Raw genomic sequence first — 14,082 nt, forward strand, 5'->3', positions numbered from 1 at the left:
AGCAATATTTTTTTTTTTTACCAACGACCTAAAACATGACAGAAACGTCTATTAGAAACTAAATGCCGCGTACACCCGATCGGTTCAACCGATGAGAATGGTCTGATGGACCGTTTTCATCGGTCAAAACCGATCGTGTGTGGGCGCTATCGGTTATAAAAAAAGGCAACTTGTTTTAAAATTAACCGATGGATTCCTAACCGATAGGACAAAACCGATCGTTAGTAGGCACAAAAATCAGTTAAAAATCTACGCATGCTCAGAATCAAGTCGACGCATGCTTGGAAGCATTGAACTTCGTTTTTTTCAGCACGTCGTTGTGTTTTACGTCACGATCGTTTTTTTAACCGATGGTGTGTAGGCGTGACGGACCATCAGTCCAGCGCAGTTTTTTTTTTAAGTAAATGGGCATCAATTATTTTTTTTTAACTAACTTTCTATGTTTACTTCAACTTCCCAATGCATATTTTTTATTGGATAAATTGATACCCGATTAAATACACTGCATGCATAATACACTTTTGGAACACTGAGGGCTTAATCCATGAAGGTCCTTTGGGCCAGATTCATAAAAGAGATACGCATAGATCTCCCTAAGATCCGACAGATGTAAGTGACTTACACCGTCGGATCTTAGGCTGCAATTCTAGGCCGGCCGCTAGGTGGCGATTCCATTGTGGTCGGCGTAGAATATGCAAATGACTAGTTACGCCGATTCACGAACGTACACTTTCCCCTGTCGCAGTAAATGTACGCCGTTTCCGTAGAGATACGCGGCGTAAAGATAAAGCTGCCCTCTAGGACGGTCTAGCCAATGTTAAGTATGGCCGTCGTTCCGCTTTGAAATTTGAAATTTAACGTCGGTTGCGTAAGTCGTCCGTGAATGGCGCTGGACGCCATTTACGTTAACGTCGAAACCAATGACGTCCCTGCGACGTCATTTAGCGCAATGCACGTCGGGAAATTTTAGGGACGGAGCATGCGCAGTACGTTCGGTGCGGGAACGCGCCTAATTTAAATCGTCTCCGCCCCATTTAAATTAGGCGGGCTTGCGCCGGGCGGATTTACGCTACGCCGCCGCAAGTTTACAGGCAAGTGCTTTGTGAATCAAGCTTGTGGCGGTGTAACGTAAATGGGATACGTTAGACCGCCGCAAATGTACCTGAATCTGGCCCTTTGTTTTCACTGATGTGACTGTGAATCGCAATTCACTCGGCTGAAAATATCTTTCACCTTTTTTTTTTATAAGGATCCTTATCCTAGTATTTTTTTTTAGCTTTTTGCCTCATGTATTCTTTTTACTTTGAATAAACGTAATTTATTACTTTTAAAAAAAAAAATACTATATAAAACATTTGATTTTGTGATTGTAGTAATTTAATTTACAGTTATAATTTGTTAAGACCATTTTTTAAACAAGCATTCATTTATGACCATTTTAAAAACACTATAGGAATGTGAATATGACATATGAATATGATGCATGTTAGTTTTGGTCTCTAGTTATATCAAGCATGAGCTATGCAGTGCTTTGTAAGCCACTTTAAATTTGAGTTTGAATTAAAAAATTTTTTTTTTTTTATTAAAAATAACTAAACAATGCAAGTTGTATCTCTCTTCTTCTGGTTAACTGATATTACAAAAACATTTGAGAACAAGAGGAAGATTGGGATACTATGGATTGAATGAAAATATCTCCCTCCACATATTTTGGATGATATGGGTAAAACAATGTTATGTAAGAAGTCAACACCTCTGGTGAGTTTATTGAGGGAGGAAATAGTGAGAGATCTGAGCACAGATTAAATTGCTTGCATACAGAAGTTTTGCACAGCAGACTATTAAACTGTTTAAAGTAGAAAAATATAATATTATTGGACTTTGTTGGGCACTGACACTTGCACTTAAAAGGATATAATATATATACAGTGGGGGTCGAAAGTTTGGGCACCCCAGGTAAAAATTTGTATTAATGTGCATAACGAAGCCAAGGAAAGATGGAGAAATCTACAAAAGGCATCAAATTACAGATTAGACATTATTATAATATGTCCAAAAAAGTTAGATTTTATTTCCATCATTTGCACTTTCAAAATGACAGAAAACAAAAAAAATGGCGTCTGCAAAAGTTTGGGCACCCTGCAGAATTTCTAGCATGCACTGCCCCCTTTGCAAAGCTGAGACCTGCCAGTGTCATGGATTGTTCTCAATCATCGTCTGGGAAGACCAGGTGATGTCAATCTCAAAGGTTTTAAATGCCCAGACTCATCTGACCTTGCCCCAACAATCAGCACCATGGGTTCTTCTAAGCAGTTGTCTAGAAAACTGAAAGTGAAAATAGTTGCCGCTCACAAAGCTGGAGAAGGCTATAAGGCTGCGTACACACCATCGGTCCAAACCGATGAAAACGGACCGAAGTTCAGTTTCATCGGTCCAAACCGTCTGTGTGTACGCCCCATCGGTCTTTTGTCCTTCGGACAAAAATTAGAGAACTTGCTTTAAAATCGAATCGATGGACCGCTGACCGATAGGTCCAAACCGATGGTTAGTACACAAAAGCATCGGTTAAAAACCCACGCATGCTCAGAATCAAGTCGATGCATGCTTGGAAGCATTGAACTTCGTTTTTTTCAGCACGTCGTGTGTTTTACGTCACCGCGTTCTGACCTGATCGGTTTTTGAAATGATGGTGTGTACGCACATCAGACCATCAGTCTGCTTCAGCGGTGAACCAATGAAAACGGTCCGTCGGACCATTCTCATCGGATGGATCGACCGTGTGTACGCAGCCTAAGAACATAGCAAAGCGTTTTCAGATGTCAATATCCTCTGTTTGGAATGTAATTAAGAAATGGCAGTCATCAGGAACAGTGGAAGTAAAGGCAAGATCTGAAAGACCAAGAAAAATATCAGACAGAACAGCTCGCAGGATTGTGAGAAAAGCAAATCAAAACCCACGTTTGACTGCACAATCCCTCCAGAAAGATCTGGCAGACACTGGAGTTGTGGTACACTATTCCACTATAAAGATATACTTGTACAAATATGGTCTTCATGGAAGAGTCATCAGAAGAAAACCTCTTCTACATCGTCACCACAAAAATCAGCGTTTGAACTTTGCAAATGAACATATAGACAAGCCTGATGCATTTTGGAAACAAGTTCTGTGGACTGATGAGGTTAGAATATAACTTTTTGGCCGGAATGAGCAAAGGTACGTTTGGAGAAGAAAGGACACAGAATTTAATGAAAAGAACCTCTGTCCAACTGTGAAGCATGGGGGTGGATCAATCATGCTTTGGGGTTGTATTGCAGCCAGTGGCACAGGGAACATTTCACCAGTAGAAGGAAAAATGGATTCAATAAAGTTTCAGCAAATTTTGGATGGTAACTTGATGCCATCTGTGAAAAAGCTGAAGTTAAAGAGAGGATGGCTTCTACAAATGGATAATGATCCTAAACACACATCAAAATCCACGGGGGATTACATCAAGAGGCGTAAACTCAAGGTTTTGCCATGGCCTTCACAATCTCCTGACCTCAACATAAATGAAAATCTATGGATAGACCTTAAAAGAGCAGTGCGTGACAGACAGCCCAGAAATCTCAAAAAAAGGGAAGACTTTTGTAAGGAAGAATGGGCAAAGATCCCTCAAACAAGAATTGAAAGACTCTTGGCTGGCTACAAAAAGCGTTTACAAGCTGTGATACTTGCCAAAGGGGGCAGTACAAGATATTAACTCTGCAGGGTGCCCAAACTTTTGCAGACGCCATTTTTTTGTTTTCTGTCATTTTGAAAGTGTAAATGATGGAAATAAAATCTAACTTTTTTTGACATATTATAAGAATGTCTAATCTGTAATTTGATGCCTTTTGGAGATGTTTCCATCTTTCATTGGCTTCGTTATGCACATTAATAGAAATTTTTACCTGGGGTGCCCAAACTTTCGACCCCCACTGTATATATAAATACATATACACACACACACACACACACACATCTTTTTATAATGGTTTATTTATTTTGCTGTAAAAACCTGTATACGTGCAAATAGTAGTGTCCAAAAAAATTCAATAACACATATTCTTTATTTTTTTTAAACTGTTTATTCATTTATTTTATTTAGTTGTTAAAAAAAAAAATATCCTTGTGTTTAAATTCAGTGTGTGTATGTATATATATATATATATATATATATATATATATATATATATATATATATATATATATACACGAATAAAGTTCAAGAGTTGCTGCACTTAAAAATCTTTTTTTTATTTTTCAAGTATCTTCAAGAAAGGATTCATACTGTTCTAGATCTATACTGCTAGGGTTTTTTTTTTTTTTATTTAAACTTCTTTTTGGGAAGGGGGAGGATAATAAAACAAGATATAGTACTAAAGCAGATTACCAGCAGTTAATTGATTTTGCTAAAAAAAAAATGTATACGTGCAAGTAGTAGTGTCCAAAAAAGTTCAATAACACACAGGCCCGGATTCACAAAGCACTTACGCCAACGTATCTCGAGATACGTCGCATAAGTGTAAATATGCGCCGTCGTATCCGTGTGCCATGCCCACAGAACTAGATATGCCTGAAAATAGGCTTCATTCGACCGACGTAACTTTCCTACGTCGTCGTATCTTAGGCACATATTTACGCTGGCCGCAAGGGGCGCTCCCATTGATTTACGATTCGAATATGTAAATGAGGGAGATACGTCGATTCACGAACGTACTTGCGCCCGGCGCATAATATGCGCGGTTTGCGTAAGTCGTACGTCCGGTGTAAAGTTATTCCCCATATAGGAGGCGCAAGTCATGCAAAGGTATGGACCAGGGAACACAGCCGTCGTATTTTACGTCGTTTACGTAGTACGTGAATAGGGCTGGGCGTAGGTTACGTTCACGTCGCAGGAAGTGATCCGTCGTATCTCAGGGAGTAGTTTTGATGTGATTCTGAGCATGCGCACTAGGAATACGTCCACGGGACGGCGCATGCGCCATACGTTATTCGTAACTTTATGACGCTCAGTCCTTCATTTACATGGGGTCACACCTCATTAGCATGGCTCACGCCAACTTCCACCTACGCCGGCTTATGCCGAGGGAACCCAGCGTAGATTTGGGAGTGAGTGCTTTGAGAATTTAGGGCCAGATTCACAGAATAGATACGACGGCGTATCTCCTGATACACCGTCGTATCTCTTGTCCTATCTATGCGGCTGATTCATAGAATCAGTTCCGCATAGATAGCCCTAAGATCCGACAGGTGTAATTGACTTACACCGTCGGATCTTAGGATGCAATACTTCGGCCGCCGCTGGGGGGATTTTGCGTCGTATTCCAGCGTCGGGTATGCAAATGAGGATTTACGGCGATCCACAAAGGTTTTCGTGTTCGTTACGTCGTCGCTAGTAATTTTTTTCCGTCGCAAAGTTACACCTGCTTTAACATGGCTTAACTTTAGTCGAGCCATGTTAAAGTATGGCCGTCGTGCCCGGGTCGAATTTCAATTTTTTTTTGTTTTGGCGTAAGACGTCCGGGAATGGACGCTACGCACGTCGCCGTTCTAAAAAATTACATCACATCGCGCAAAGCACGGCAGGAATTTCTAAACTGAGCATGCGCAGTACGTCTAATTTAAATGGTACACGCCCCATTTGAATTGGGCGGGCTTGCGCCGGACGTGTTTACGATACACCGCCACAAGTTTACAGGTAAGTGCTTTGTGGAACAGGCACTTACACTGAAAACTTGCGGCGGTGTAACGTAAACGGGTTACGTTGCGCCACAGCAATTGTACGAGAATCTGGCCCACTGTGCTTGCCTCTCTGCGTTGGTTCGGCGTAGCGTAAAAAAGATACGCTACGCCGGCATAAATATTTCTTTATTTTTTCTTAAACTGTTTATTCATTTATTTTATTTATATTTGTTTGTTAAAAAAATACCCTTGTGTTTATTGTGTTTATATATATATATATATATATATATATATATATATATATATATATATATATATATATATATATATATATATATATATATATATATATATATATATATGTATGTATATGCACACAAATAAAGTTCAAGAGTTGCTGCACTTAAAAATATTTTTTTTATTTTTCAAGTATCTTCAAGAAAGGTTACATACTGTTCTAGATCTATACTGCTAGGGGTTGTTTTTTTTGTTTTTTTTTGTTTTTTTTTATTTAAACTTCTTTTTAGGAAGGAGAGGATAATAAAAAACAAAATATGGTACTAGAGCAGATTACCATAAGATAATGTTTAATACGACAAAGGAGGAGTCAGAGGCAGGAGAATTTAAAAGCTGTCTGTTTTGGTAAAGTGTAATGAATGTGCATGCAAGAGTAACATTTTTTATTTTTTTTTCCTTAACTCATCTTTTACTCTTTTTTTTTTTTTTTTTAAAGTGTATTATGTGCGTGTACTCAAGAGAGGAGCCGGACTGCAGGAGTTGGGAGTAGGCAGGCCTCCCCCAGAGGCAATCTGCCAGGGAGTGAGAGGATTTGCCCGCTCAACCAGCCCCGTTAGTCCTTCGCCTCTCTTTTTAGAGACCACATGGTCAAAGTGCGTGCATGTTAACCCAATTTCAAGTGCGTGTAAGTGTGGTGGTTTTTGTGGGAGGGGGAAGGGCATACTAAGCGCAGGCTTACCTCGCATAGCACACCCACCGGGAGCCGGGCTGAGACCACCAAACTCAATTCACATGTAGCTGAGACCGGGATCCGAACCCCTAGCTGCAGAGGTGAATGGCTTATCAGCGCAGTGCCAATCGCGTTGAGCCACCGCAGCTCCCCATGCAAGAGTAACATAATTATAACAGTTGAATAAGATGTATTGCATTTAAAGGCTGTATTATTACTATTATCTTTGTGAAAGAAAAGAAAAACTTAAAAATAAAGAATTTATATTAAAAAAAAAGAGAAAGGTTACATACCAAAAAATATTCAAAATTGTTCAGACAAATGTAGCGCCCCCTTACTTTCAGTATGGGCACTACGCTAAAGTTAGTGGGGAATGGAAGAGTTATTTTGCTCCCATTCACAATTTATCTAAATTGAGACTTCTGTCATTCCAGAAATGTCCACTGGGTCAGTCTGTACTCCAGGCATGTGATACCATCCCTGGCCTGCAGTTGGCGCCAGAGGGGTTCTGGCAGAGCAAGTTGTCCCCAGCAGCCAATTAGAGGAGTTTTACCCTCGCGGGGCATGCTGGGGGAGAGTATACCTGTGACAGGTGTCATGTGTTCTAAAATCTTCGCGGGGTCCCAGTTCCAGGTGCGGCATCCACCTTCAGGGTACGCGCATCCATGGACCCCGCCGGCGTGGCCCACCTGGCCAAAGTTGCAGGCTACACAGAACCTCATCTGGAGGTAAAAGGGGACCCCAGTGATTTGCTGCGTTCCCCGTTCTATTGAAAGGATCCCAGGCTGGGTGCCGTGCGATTGGGGAGTCGGCTTGAGGAGAACCCGGAGGCAGGTTATCCAACAGGGCTTGAACGAACCAATCGGGGATCTGGTGACCGGAATGCTGACAGGTACGCTTTGCTGTCATCCAGTGACATATGCTAAATTTCCCTGGGAGGATTCGCCCCGTCCATTCACTTAGCTTACTTAAAGTAATTGGCCTGTGGCAGAGGCCTTAGGGCCAGGCCTGTGAGAGAGACCTGTTCCTCCCAGAAAATCCTAAGTGACGCTTCAGCTGCCAGGCTTGTGAGAGGGGTCTGTCCGGGGGCACTTCACCCACTCTGGCTAGAGTGGCGACGAGTTACAAATTAGTACTACATAGAGCAGGACTGCTCCAATAATATCCAGGCCTGAACCTGCAAGGTTTTCTCTCTCTCTTTTCATCAACCTTGTTCTTCCCAATTGATGTTGATGTTGGCCGTGTTGGCCTAGAAAATAAAGCATTGGAAAACCCTTTTATTCACGGTCTGGACCTTCGCTCATTACTTTGTGTTCTATTTGCACCCTCAGTCCATATCAAGGTAACTTAATATGCCGATCCCATCATTAAACTAGCGGCTGCTTAGGGGGTAGCGCTACACAAAGATTTCCGTTTCGGGCTTACATGCTCACGCCCTTCCTCAGATCAGTCAGAACACATCTAACAATTTCATCAAAGTCATGTGTTTTTAAAGACTTACGAGCATCATCACATATGGAATCAATTACATGCTTAATTGCTCATTAATACAATCAAATCCCTACAATAATTATTTATTTCACACCATAGATGCAAAAAGGGTTACTCAAGCTGATCACAATCTCATTATTCCCTCAGGAGCCATCCTAATGTCAATCTGAAAAACATATATGTATGAGAAAGTAAAAATGAAAAAAGATTGAAAAAATAATGATAATAATAATAAATAAAAAAAAATGTGTAAAAAAAATATAAAGAAAACATAAATTCATATAAATAAATATACATCTTAAATACAGATTTATATTTATATTTATTCATATGAATTTATGTTTTCTTTATATATATATATTTTTTTACACATTTTTTTATTATTATCATTATTTTTTTCAATCTTTTTAAAGGTTTTCTTTTTCAAACATATATGTTTTTCAGATTGACATTAGGATGGCTCCTGAGGGAATAATGATTTCACACCATAGATACAAAGAAAGTTAATCAAGCTGATCACAAGATCAGCTTGATTAACTTTTTTTGTATCAATGGTGTGAAATAAATAATGAATGTAGGAATTTAATTGTATTACCAAGCAATTAACCATGTAATTGATTCCATATGTGATGATGTTCGTAAGCCTTTAAAAACACATGTGTTCTGACTGATCTGAGGAAGGGTGTGAGCATGTAAGCCCAAAACGGAAATCTTTGTCTGAACAATTTTGAATATTTTTTGGTATGTAACCTTTCTTGAAGATACTTGAAAAATAAAAAATGATTTTGATCTTGAACTTTATTTGTATATGTAAGGTCGGTGGGAAGACCTGTTTGCTGGCACTTACTACAAACCGGGTGCGGTTCTCCTCCACTTAATAGCATATAGATAGATAGATAGATAGATAGATAGATAGATAGATAGATAGATAGATAGATAGATACTGAATATAAACACAAGGGGCCAGATTCACATACATTTGCGGCCGTGCAACGTAACCCGTTTACGATACACCGCCGCAAGTTTCCAGTTTTAGTGCCCGATCCACAAAGCACTTACCTGGAAACTTGCGGCGGTGTATCCGTAAATACGTCCGGCGCAAGGCGGGCCAATTCAAATGGGCGTGTGACATTTTAAATTAGGCGCACTCCCGCGCCGGACCTACTGCGCATGCTCCGTTTCGCAATTCCCGGCGTGCTTTGCGCGCAGTGACGTAATTTTTTCGAATGGCGACGAGCGTAGCGTAATTCCGCATTCCCGGACGGCTTACGCAAACGACGTTCATTTTTAAATTTCGACGCGGGAACGACGGCCATACTTTATACAGCAATACGATTGCTGTGTAAAGTTAAGGCAGGTCAAATAACGACTAACTTTGCGACGGGAAACTAGACTAGCGGCGACGTAGCGAACGCGAAAATCCGTCGTGAATCGCCGTAACTCCTAATTTGCATACCCGACGCTGGTTTACGACGCAAACTCCCCCCAGCGGCAGCCGCGGTACTGCATCCTAAGATCCGACAGTGTAAAACAATTGCACCTGTCGGATCTTATGGATATCTATGCGTAACTGATTCTATGAATCAGTCGCATAGATAGAAACAGAGATACGACGGCGTATCAGGAGATACGCCGTCGTATCTCTTTTGTGAATCTGGCCCCAAGGACACTGAAAATAAAGGGTATTTTTTAACAAAAATTTTTAATAAAATAAATGACTAAACAGTTAATTTAAAAAAATTAAGAATATGTGTTATTGAACTTTTTTGGACACTACTACTTGCACGTATACAGATTTTTATAGCAAAATAAATAAACATTTATAAAAAAAAAAAAAAAAAAGATGTATTATTGGAACTCTACCATTTTGACCTATAAGCAACTTTTTGGCAACTGTTAATTAAAAGATATACGTTTTATTGTAAGTGGTAATTATTTTACCGCTGCCTATAATTAGTATTTCTACATCATTATTTGACATGCCTGCAGGAAGCTGATATTGTTATGAGACAGTGAACATGAATTTTCCAACAGAGAATGCTTACTGCAGCCTTTAGGCACAGAATAGGTTGGCCGTCGGGCATCATTAACTTCTGAATGCCTGTGAATGATCATATATTGGTATACTGTATATATCAAAGTATATGCCATGGAATTTAAGACGCAAGATATGTTGGGGATTTTACTGACATTTCTCATCATGAAAGGTACAAATAAATAGTGTGTGTGTGTGTGTGAATACTGCAGTTTGATCGTTTTATTTTTTTTTGCCTATCTTATATTTTAAAATTGTATACAATTTTGGTCCACTTTATCAGGGCCGCTGATAGGGGGGGACCACCAGCCCTCCTGTAGGGGGCCCCGGCACACAGAGGGGCCTGAACAGCAGGAGGAATCAGTGTGGTTGGGCAATTACAGAAAGGTGTCCTGTGCGGCTCTCTGCAGCAGATAAAATAGAGTTTCTCTCCCTCCCCCCAGCTTTCAGCTGCTGAAGGGAGAGACATAGACACAGGGCATTGTTCCTGTAATTTTTTCTCCTGCACCGATCCCCCTCCCTGTTCTTTTATAAAATGGCTCATTTCCACAGGTTCTCTGTTTGTGTCCACTAATAATGTTTTTAGTGTATTTTTAGTGAAAATATTTTTTTTATACATGGGGGGACCCTGGTAGGCTGTACGGGGCCCCCGAGATTTCTAACAGCAGCCCTGCATTTTATAATAAACTCCGTAATGCGAGGCTTTCTTCCTGGTGTGGAGAAAGCCTCTTGAGGGGGGAGGGGGCGAGCAGGAGGGTCAGGACGCCCACTAACACACTGCTCCTTTCTCTATCTGCAACGTGGAGAGTGTCCTGACCCTCCTGCTCGCCTCCTCCCCCTTCAAGAGGCTTTCTCCACACCAGGGAGAAAGCCTCGCATTACTGTGTGGAGTTACAGACAGAAGAACAGGAAGTGAGGATTTCTCAGAAGAAAACAGGACATTTAAAAACAAAATGGAAGGATGAGGTAAGTGAAGGAGGACTGCGCTAAGGAAAAGGAAGACATTTAAGGAAAGAAAAATTCCTTTACAACCCCTTTAAGGAAGGAGGGAGGAAGAAATGGAAGGGAGGGTTAACCTTAAAGCGGGGGTTCACCCTTAGAGGGCACTTTTCCCCCTTAGATTCCTGCTCGTTTTTACTAGGGGAATCGGCTATTTGTTTTAAAATATGAGCAGTACTTACCCGTTTACGAGATGCATCCTCTCCGTCGCTTCCGGGTATGGGCTGCGGGAATGGGCGTTCCTTCTTGATTGACAGTCTTCCGAGAGGCTTCCGACGGTCGCATCCATCGCGTCACGATTTTCCGAAAGAAGCCGAACGTCGGTGCGCAGGCGCAGTATAGAGCCGCACCGACGTTCGGCTTCTTTCGGCTACGAGTGACGCGATGGATGCGACCGTCGGAAGCCTCTCGGAAGAATGTCAATCAAGAAGGAACGCCCGCTCCCGAAGACCCATACCCGGAAGCGATGGAAGAAGATGCAGCTCGAAAACGGGTAAGTACTGCTCATATTTTAATACAAATAGCCGATTCCCCTAGACCGAACGAGCAGGAAGCTAAGGGGAGAAAAAAAAAAATTTATAAATGGGTGAACTCCCGCTTTAAGTAAAAAAATAAAGTATTATAATTTTTTTGTTTTGGTGTTCCGAATATGTGGTGGATGAATGTAAGGGTGAGAGGGAATTACAACGAAATCCTGGGGAAATAACAAAGTTAAAAAAATAAAGGGAATGAGATCCCACGAATATTAATCAAGATCCTAAGTGACGAGAACAGGGAAAATGTAAAACTATAAAATAAGATATATGAGTGTATAGAGATATATGTTTTTTTAAATGTATTTGTAAAATGTATATAAAATGTAATAAAAAGAGATTGTAAACAATGGCAACTGATTTTTAACATCTGCTTAATAATATGAAATTTATATATAATAGAAGGCTATTCCAGATAAAAACAAAATACAACAAAAAAGCTCACCTTTTCACAAGAATTGGGATTGTCCTTTAATGGTTACACAATCACTGAAACCCCTGTAAAAAAATAAAGACAAATAATAATGATACATATAAAATGATATAACAGGTAAAATATAATTACTTCAGTGTCAGACTTTACACCAAAGAAGAGAAGGAGGAAGTGAAAGTTGAAAGTCCATGTTGAGTGTTGAGTATGTAATGAAGCAGCCACAGAAATACTCACAATACAGAGTAATTATAGAATAAAGATACCCCTAAGTAAGTAGTATAGAGGAAGTAAGAAGAGAAGGGGGCTCACAAGTGTGAAGAGTACAAAATATCTTATAAAAATACTTACAGATAGAAGGAAGACCAGATATGTTACCTGCGTGGGTGGTAATGAGGTCTCAGCTAAAGCCACATCCTTCAATATCACATTACATTCTATTGTCAATCAAGCTGGATTTTCATAGGCTGATGGAGGTAGGAGGAGTAGCATGGCTCCGCCCCTGTTCCAGCTGAGCAGGTTTCATAATACAGTGTCTGTGCAGTGTGCACTACTAGTCTGCTGGATTATCCAATCTCCATAAAGAAAAGAAAAGTCCTACAAGACACCTCCCTAAACCTTGTGTCTAGATGGCTTTTAAATTGTGGAGAAAGTCTGGCTACACAGTTACATTGTTAGGCTGAAAAAAAAGTATATAGGGCCAGATTCACAGCAGAAATACGCCGGCGTATCTACTGATGCGCCGGCGTATTTTAAAATGTGCCCCGTCGTATCTTGATTTGGAATCCTCAAACCAAGATACGACGGCTTTTGGCAAAGATCTGACAGGCGTACGGCTTCGTACGCCTTCGGATCTTAGGTGTAATTTTCCGGCGGCCGCTGGGTGGAGTTTGCGTCGTTTTCCAGCGTCAGGTATGCAAATGAGCTGTTTACGGCGATCCACGAAGGTACGCGCGTTCGTCGCATTCTCTTACGTCGTTTTTTCCCGTCGTGAAGTTAAGAGTGCTATTTAGATGGTGTAAAATGACACCATCCATGTTAAAGTATGGCCGTCGTTCCCGCGTCGAATTAAAACATTTTTTTTTTTGCGTAAGACGTCCGGGAATACGAAAGTACATTACACACGTCGCCGTTCAAAAAACACGTTGGGGCGCAGTTATTTTGCGCAAAGCACGGCGGAAAATTTTCAAGCGGAGCATGCGCAGAACGTTCGGCGCGGGAACGCGCCTAATTTAAATGGTACACTCCCCATTTGAATTAGGCGGGCTTGCGCCGGACGGCTTTACGCTACGCCGCTGAAAGTTTACACGCAAGTGCTTTGTGAATCAAGCACTTACGCCGAAAACTTGCGGCGGCATAACGTAAACGGGATACGTTACGCCGTCGTAAATCTACATGAATCTGGCCCATAATTAGTATTTGTTTATCTCCATTCTGCATGAAGCTGATATTGTCAGCTGCTAATTTTATTGAACATGTGTTTTTTTAAAACGACTACAGGTTGAAAAAAGAGGTGGCACTGATAAGGAGTGGGCGGTGTCAGTAGCAGTGGCGGCTGGTGCTCAAAATGTTTGGGGGGGCGCAAACTAAAAAAAAAATGCAGCCTCACTGTGCCCATCAAATGCAGCCACTGTGCCATCAATTGTCACCACTGTGCCATGCCATCAAACTCAGCCACTGTGCCATCAATTGTCACCACTGTGCCATGCCATCAAACGCAGCCACTGTGCCATCAATTCGCACCACTGTGCCATCAATTGTCACCACTGTGCCATGCCATCAAATGCAGCCACTGTGCCATCAATTGTCACCACTGTACCATGCCATCAAACGCAGCCACTGTGCCATCAATTGTCACCACTGTGCCATGCCATCAAACGCAGCCACTGTGCCATGCCATCAAACGCCACCACTGTGCCATCA

At 41.1% G+C, this 14,082-nt stretch overlaps 1 protein-coding gene across 2 annotated transcripts in view; it reads right to left on the reverse strand.

The window, feature by feature from the left end:
* The window catches only part of LOC120913168 (NACHT, LRR and PYD domains-containing protein 1b allele 3-like), a 32,083-nt gene extending 19,490 nt beyond the window's left edge, over positions 1-12,593 (reverse strand). Inside the window, exons 1-2 of one of the 2 annotated variants that reach the window (XM_040322909.1) lie at positions 12,538-12,593; positions 12,175-12,227 (exon numbers count right to left, since the gene is read on the reverse strand). The gene's annotated coding sequence lies outside the window, so the exon portion shown is untranslated. Of the gene's footprint in view, positions 1-12,174; positions 12,228-12,510 lie in introns of both variants that reach the window. The other variant, XM_040322908.1, reaches the window with a different exon arrangement.
* Between the last annotated feature and the right edge of the window lie 1,489 nt (positions 12,594-14,082).

The sequence above is a fragment of the Rana temporaria genome, chromosome 9, assembly GCF_905171775.1.
Source record: "Rana temporaria chromosome 9, aRanTem1.1, whole genome shotgun sequence".
Taxonomy (NCBI): Eukaryota; Metazoa; Chordata; class Amphibia; order Anura; family Ranidae; genus Rana; species Rana temporaria.